The sequence below is a fragment of the Grammomys surdaster genome, unplaced genomic scaffold (genome assembly GCF_004785775.1).
Source record: "Grammomys surdaster isolate TR1022 unplaced genomic scaffold, NIH_TR_1.0 316923, whole genome shotgun sequence".
Classification (NCBI taxonomy): domain Eukaryota; kingdom Metazoa; phylum Chordata; class Mammalia; order Rodentia; family Muridae; genus Grammomys; species Grammomys surdaster.
The window spans coordinates 2,291-10,319 of NW_021626686.1; the positions used below are offsets into that span (position 1 = coordinate 2,291).

An 8,029-nucleotide genomic window follows, 5' to 3' on the forward strand; every position below is an offset into this window, starting at 1 on the left:
AAACCCAGATGTCCCTCAACAGAAGAATGGATACAGGAAATGAACTACATTTACACAATGGAGTAATACTCAGGTCTTAAAAGCAATGACTTCATGAAATTCTTAGGCAAATGGATGGAACTAGAAAATATCATCCTGAGTGGAGTAAACCAATCACAAAAGAACACACACAGTATGCAATCACTGATAAGTGAATATTAGCCCAAAAGCTCAGAATACCCAAAAAACAATTCACAGACCATATGAAACTCAAGAAGAAGGAAGACCAAACTGTGGATGCTTCAGTCTTTCTTCAAAGGGGGAACAAAATACTCACAGGACAAAACATGAAAATGAAGTGTGAGCATCGACTGAAGGATAGGTTATCCAGAGACTGCCCCACCTGAGGATCCATCCCATATATAGACACCAAACCCAGACACTATTGTGGATGTCAAGAAGTGCTTGCTGACAATAGCCTGATATAGCTGTATCCTGAGAGGCTGTGCCACAGCCTGACAAATACAGGTGATGATGCTCACAGCTAGCTATTGGACTGAGCACGGGGTCCCCAAAGGAGGAGTTAGAGAAAGCACTGAAGGAGGTGAAGGGTTTTGCAACCCCATAGGAAGAACAGCAATATCACTCAACCAGACCTTACCCGACCCCCAGAGCTCCCAGAGACTAAACTACCAACCAAAGAGTACACATTGAGGGACCCCATGGCTCCATCTGCATATGTAGCTGAGGATACCCCTGTTGGGCATTAATGAGGGGAGAGGTCCTGTTGGGAGCTGACTCCTAACAGAAAGTGGCTATCATCTTTGCAGCCATCCCGAGCCATATACCCTGACAAGAGACTTGTTTCCAACAGCCTACAACAGCTGAGCACACTCTGATAAGCATCATGTTTTTCTCATCTATCTTGTTTTGTTGTTTAATGGCTCCAGCTGCAAAGCAATCATAGTAAAGAGTCTTTAGCTGCATTTCCCTGCTTATGCTTATATATAGCCATGATTTCCTTTCAATAAACAGGACTTGAACAGAGTCTCTGCCTTGTCTCCATTCTTCATGTCTCTTTCCCCTCCATCCCTACTCTCTCTCTTGCTATACTCTGAGCTGTGGACCAGGAAAAAGTGGCCCCCAAATGTGGGGCATTACAAGGTCCTTGGTCCTGTGAAGGCTCATTGCCCCAGTGTAGGGGAATGCCATGGCGTGGAGACAGGATTGAATGGGTGTGTGGGAGAGCACCCTCGTAGAAGCAGGGGGTAGGGGAAATGGGATAGGGGATTTCCAGAGGGGAAACTGGGAAAAGAGATAATATTTGAAATGTAAATAAAGAAAATATCCAATAGAAAAAAAGAAAAAGAAAAAAAAACATGCTTTAAACACTGTTAGATTTTAAATATATTTTTTAAATTATCCTTAATCTTTTTTTTAACAGTCCTGCAGTTATCCCCCTCCAAGTCCACTCTCTGAAAATTCCTCATTCCATTCCTCTTTCTCTGACTTCAAGAGGATGTCCCTCCCAAATCCTACCCCACCAATCCCTCCACCTCTCCCCACTCCCTGAGCTCTCAAATTTCTAAGTGTTAGGTGCATCTTTTCTCACTGAGGCCAGACCAGGTAGTCCTCTGCTGTATGTGTCAGTGGTCTCAGACCAGCTAGTGTATGCTGCCTGGTTGGTGGCACATTGTCTGAGATCCTGGAGTTCCAGACTGCTGGTCTTCCTATGTGGTTGACCTCCTCAGCTTCTTGCAGCTGTTCCCTAATTCATCCACTGGTATCTGAGACTTCAGTCCCTTCATTACTTGTAAGTATCTGCTTCTGTCTCAGTCAGCTGCTTTTTTAGCCTCTCAGAGGGCAACCATGGTAGGCTCCTCTTTGTAAGCACACCATAGCATCAATAGTAGTGTCAGGCCTTAGAGCTACCCCTTAAGCTGGATCCCAATTTGGATTCCAATTTGGTCCTGGGCCACCATTCCCTCATTCTCTTCTTCACTTTTGTCCTTGCAGATCTTTTAGACAGGAACAATTCTGGGTCAGTGTTTCTGACAGTATGATGGTTACCCTATCCTTCCACTTGATGCCCTGTCTTTCTACTGGAGGTAGACTGTAAAAGTTCCCTCTCCCCACTGTTTTGCATTTTGTCTAAGGTCCCTCCCTCTGAGTCCTGAGAGTCTCCCACTTCCCAGGTCTCTGGTACATTCTAGAGGGTACCTTATCTCTCACCTCCTGAGGTTGCTTGTTTCCATTCATTCTTCTGGCCTTCAGGGCTTTGCTCCTGTTTTCCTTCACCTCCAATACCTGATCATGTTCCCTTTTTCCCCTTACCCTTTCCTCTTCCACCCTGGTCCCTCCCTCCCACTCCCCAGCCCCATGAATCCTATTTTTCTTCCTCCCAAGTGGGACTGAAGCATCATCTCTTGGGCCCTTTGGCTTGTTTACCTTTTTAAATTCTGTGGATTGTATCCTGGGTATCGACCCTGAAATTCTACCTTACACCGATCAAAAACTCAGGTGACAGCACATGTTGGTGAGAATGTGGAGAAAGAGAAACACTCTCCCATTGCTGATGTCATTGCAAACTGGTACAACCACTCTGGTAATCAATCCAAAGATTCTTCAGAATATTGGAAATAGATCTACCTGAAGAGGCTACTATACCTCTCTTGGGCATATACCCAAAAGATCTCCCACCATGCCATAGGGGCAGATGCTCCACTATGTTCATAGCAGCCTTATTTGTGATAGCCAGAAGCTGGAAACTACCCAGATTCCCCACAACAGAAGAATGGATACAGAACATGTGGTTCATTTACACAATGGAATACTATTCAGCTATTGAGAATGAAGACATCCTGAGGCAAATGAATGGAATTAGAAAAGTCCCAAAAGGACATGCATGGTACATACTCACTAATAAGTGAATATAACAATATAATATCTAATATAATATAATAATATATGTATAATATGTATCATATTATGTATAATATAATAATATATGTATAGTAATAGAATATCTACTAACAAGTAGATATTAGCCAAAAAATATAGAATATCCAACATAAAATCTATAGAACTGAGAGTCTCTTCTAAAGCCTTAGTGCTAAATTCATGTCCAGTGTTGTCGAGTTATAACCTTAGAAATAGCAACCTTGCAATGATAATTAGGTTAAAATAAGATCAGAGAGATCCTCATACAGTGGGATATTGTCCTTATATGTGGAAGATGTGAAAGAAACACAGAGAAAAGATGAGTTGAATACATGAGGAGAAGACATTCATTTATAGGCCAAGGAAAGAAGCCTAAAACAAATCTAACTCTCATGCTCTAAGGAAAAGAATCCATTAAACATCAGATCTTAAGTTCCTTGTGTCTGGTTCTGTCAGAAAATTAATTTTTCTTTACTCAATTTAAGCCACCCCACTTTTTTGCCAGAATAAGCAATGGACATAAAAACTTTGAGGCATTTTAAAAACAAGGAAATAGGAAATTCTATCTCTGTATGATATAGACATTTTTAGTTAATTGACTTAAGAACTGAATAAATCTTGGTAGAAATGCAGTAGAAGGTCTTCTGGCTATTTGTCTTATTACAAAATTTCTCCTACACTACCATATATCTTTCAGGTATCATTGAAGACAGAAAGAGTCTCTTCACAGGATTCTAGTCTGGAAACTTTAATAGAGTATTCCCGTAGAAGACACCAGATTATCCTAAAGAGATACTTCCATTGGAATAATATTGAAGAAATATCTGGATGTTATAGGGATACTTCACAAGTTCTATTGTCCTTGTACCTGTGTTTGATCTAACACTGAGACATGAGCATACCGTTTTATCTTAGACACTTTATCAATCAAATCATAAAGTATATAGAAGTCTAAATGAGTAAAGGCAGTTGCTAATAAGCTTAGGACCTGTCTTTAATTGTGGTACCAACACAGTGGAAGAAGAGAACCAATTTCCAAAATATGTCCTCTGACTTCCAAACACACAATATGATGGTATCTCTCCAAAACAGAGTAACTTTTAAAAGTATTTAATACTGAAAGTATATGGAATAATGAAGAAATCAAAGAAATATTACAATAGGGTCAAAATTTTATACAAGAAATAAAACTCAGATGAAATTCAAACTCATTTTTGTTTTTTCACAACTGAGAGATTCTCAGGGCTGAAGGGGAGGGACCTTAGATGAAGCGCTCTACAGAGGGGAAAGGAAACTTGTAGTGTAGATCATCAAGTGGAGAAATGGGGTTGCCATCCCACAGTCAAAAGTTTCAGAATTGTTCCTGTCTGAAAGAACTGCAGGCACAAACATGGGGGAGAAGAGCCTGAAGAAAAGGAGGTACAGTGACAGGCCCAAATTGGGATCCAGTTGAAGGGAGGCCCCAAGGCCTGATACTATCCTTCATGCTATGGTGTGCTTACAAACAGGGGCCTATTATGACTGCCCTCTGAGAGGCCCAACAAGCAGCTAAAAGATTCAGATGGCAATATTTACACCCAATAAATGAACAGAAGCTAGTGACATCTGTGGTTGAATTAGGAAAAAGCTGAAGAGGGTGGAGACCTGTAGGAAGACCAGCAGTCTCAACTAACATGGATCCACAAGATGTCTCAGACACTGAGCCATCAACCAGGCAGCAAACACCAGCAATACTTATACAGCAGAGGACTACAGAGTCTGGACTCAGTAAAGAAAGATGCACCTAACCTTCAAGAAACTTGAGGACCCAGGGACTGCGGAGGTTTGAAGGGGTGGAGTTGTGGGGTGAGCACATCCTCTTGAAGACTCAGGGAGGAGATATGGGATGTGGAACAGCCAGAAAGTAGATTGGCATGGGATAAAGTCTGGAATGTAAAAAAGAAAGTTTAAAGAATAAATCTTTAAAATTGAATTTTTTTATTAATATACAAAGATTTACACCAATGAAAACCTTAAACCTGTCTGTGTCAATGTATAAATTCTATACAAATTTTAGGAAACATATAATTTCTTTTCCTTTTTTTTCTTGGTTTTTTGAGATAGGGTTTCTCTGTGTAGCCCTGGCTGTCCTGGAACACACTCCGTAGACCAGGCTGGCCTCGAACTCAGAAATCCACCTGCCTCTGTCTCCCCAGTGTTGGGATTAAAGGCATGTGTCATCACTGCCGGCAGGAAATATAATTTCAATTCTGCAACAAAATACAAAGATTTCCACCAATGTAAGATTGTGGCTATAAAATGCTTTAAGAGTAAATTTATAATTCATACCTATATATCTAATTTCTTATAATATTTCTCTACCCCCCTTTTTCTTTTCAACACCCTTCCTGTTACCTAAGAAAGAAAAGATAGAGATGAGGAAAGAGAAATTCCTGAGCCTAAGCTTTCTACTTATATTCCTCTCCTTCCAAAATTATGACCATTTTCAAATTATCTGTTGAAATGACAGCATATCTATAATTTATGAAATAACCATAAGCAGACACCCAAACCCAAGGGATCAGGATTAGTACTCTCCACACGTTCTTCCTGTTGAATTGGGGCAAAGAATCCTTTTTTTTTTTTTTTCTTTTTTAAGGGGTAAAGTGGGGGCAGGAAATTTGAAAAAAAATGGTTCAAGTTAAGAAATGTAGCTTTAGCATTTATTACCTAGTCTCTGTATGCTTAGAAAATTCAGAGCTTAACTGAAGTCCTGACTGGAATCATCTGAAAGGCTCAATTGAAGCAAGGTAATTGAGAATCAGCAGCCACTCCTAAAACTGTTCTGGAAACAGTTCCAGGTGAGACAAGACAAACTGGGGAACTGGAACAACAAGTCATTTCAGCTTCTTCAAGGGTGAGTCTTGTCACAGCTGCATTTGGTGTTTAATTTTTTAATATATAAATCTTATAACCAAAATTTTAGTTCTATAAAGATATTTGTATAGATTGTGCTTTGGGAGGGGCCCAAAGCCTTTTCTCCTTTCCTATTACCATAGATACAGAGACTCTCTCCCAAAACAGCATGCCCTTGGTCCAATAACACAAAATCAATTGATTCAATTCAGCATCCTTTTCATTCTTTAGGCCTGCTCTACTCTGACCTCTATCCTAGAGGACTGATAATGTCCTTAATTCCAGAATACTTGTAACCACCTTCATTTTGATAACTAAAACAATTCAAAACAATTTAAAATGATTATTATTATTTGTTGAGATAGCGTTTCTCTCCATCTCCATGCCTTTGCTTTCTACATTTCAGATCAAATGCCTGGATTCCTTTATTCTCCCATGTATACTTAAAAACATTTAAAGCAATTGCCATTATTTCTCTCTTCTATCCTCAAAACAACCAAAGCAATTTTTTTTTCTGGTTAACATTTTTATTGTTGTATTTCCTTTTAAAATTTGACCAAGACAAAACAAAACCAAAACAACATCATCATCATCAACAACAAAACAAAACAAAACAAAACAAAACAAAACAAAACAAAGACAATGGCCCCAGAAAAAATGCACAATTTGTTTTAGTTTACAGCATGGAGATCCTTCTCTTAATGGGAGTTGTGCTCTTGGTTTCAGCGATAAGTGAAGGAAAAAAGAGCTTGCCCTTTTGAAGTTCTGAGCGGAGGTGTGGGTGTCCACGTTAGTATCGTTGGATAGGATATGCTATCACTGTAACGCTTCAAGTTTGGAATGGTCTTCCAGTCGACATGGCATCCATCCATCTGCTACTGGTCTTAATTCCAGATCTTGAGGAAGCTGTCCCAGGACCCTGTTGCCATAGCCATGCCATCATCAGTCGCCCCCAAGCAGCTGACTCGGTTGTCGTGTCTGCTAAGACACTTGCTCTGTCAGCTCTGAGTGCATCCCAGACATTACAGTTGAAGTCATCATACCCAGCGAGGAGGAGGTGGCCACTCTTGGAGAAGGAAACAGATGTGATACCACAGATAATGTTGTCATGGGAGTAGGTCATGAGCTCCTGGTCTGCACGGAGGTCAAACAGCCTGCATGTAGCATCATCTGAGCCAGTGGCAAAGGAATTGCCATTGGGAAAGAAACATATGGCTTTGATGTCAGACTCGTGTCCTGTAAAGGTCTGCCGGCACATCCCTTCTTGGACATCCCAGAGCTTGGCTGAAGCATCACAAGCACCAGAGACAAACAGTCTGGTGTCAGGAGCAAGAGACAGGCTCATGACATCTCCAATGTGTCCAGTAAACGTGGTTGTCTGCTGGCCGGTCTCGATGTCCCACAGGGCACATGTGGTGTCTCCAGAACTGGTAACTATCTGATTGTCATCCAGGAACCGGCAGCAGGACAGATAACCTGTGTGTCCTGCCAGCTCATGGCTCACACGCACATTCCCTTCATGAGTTTTCAGATTGTAAATGGAGCAGATGTTATCCAGGCCACCACAGGCCACATAATTCCCAGAAGGAGCATATGCACAGGTCATGACCCAAGAGGAACAAAGAGGGATGGCATGAACCTTGTTTGTGGTATAGCTGTCCCAGATGATGAGTTTCCCATCCTGAGAGGCGCTGACAAGGAGCCTTGAGTCTGTGCCCCAGTGCATGGCATGAATCTTTCCAGATGCCCCCTCAGTGTTCTCCTGGTTCTCATTTGGATTCTTCCCACTGGATCAACGTTGTTTGTGATCTGAGAAAGAGTCCCATCTGCACATGCTTTACGAGCATCTCTAATTTGGTTCTTCAGTTGCTCGGCCTCCTGCTGCAGCTGGTCAAGTTCACTCATCTGCTCGTTTCAGTGCTTTCCACAGTTCAGAATCCAAGCTCACAGAGACCCAATCTCAGACAAACAAACAGCACAGATCTTTCTCATGAAAACATTCTGAGTCTTTCAGAAATCAAGAACAATAATAACAACAATAACAACAAATGTAGATATTCAGAACAGCTACCACACCCCAAAGCAATTTCTATTTATTCTTCCTTTTTATGGATATTAATATTGCTGTGGATACATAATTATATCCCATTTCTCTTTATGTAATTTGAATTAATTTCCTTTCCTATATATTGAACTTAAATTAAATTCCCTTCTA

General features: G+C 40.9%; 1 pseudogene; it reads right to left on the minus strand.

Moving 5' to 3' along the window:
• Positions 1 to 6,572: 6,572 nt before the first annotated feature.
• LOC114616333 lies at positions 6,573 to 7,738 on the minus strand (annotated as a pseudogene).
• Between the last annotated feature and the right edge of the window lie 291 nt (positions 7,739 to 8,029).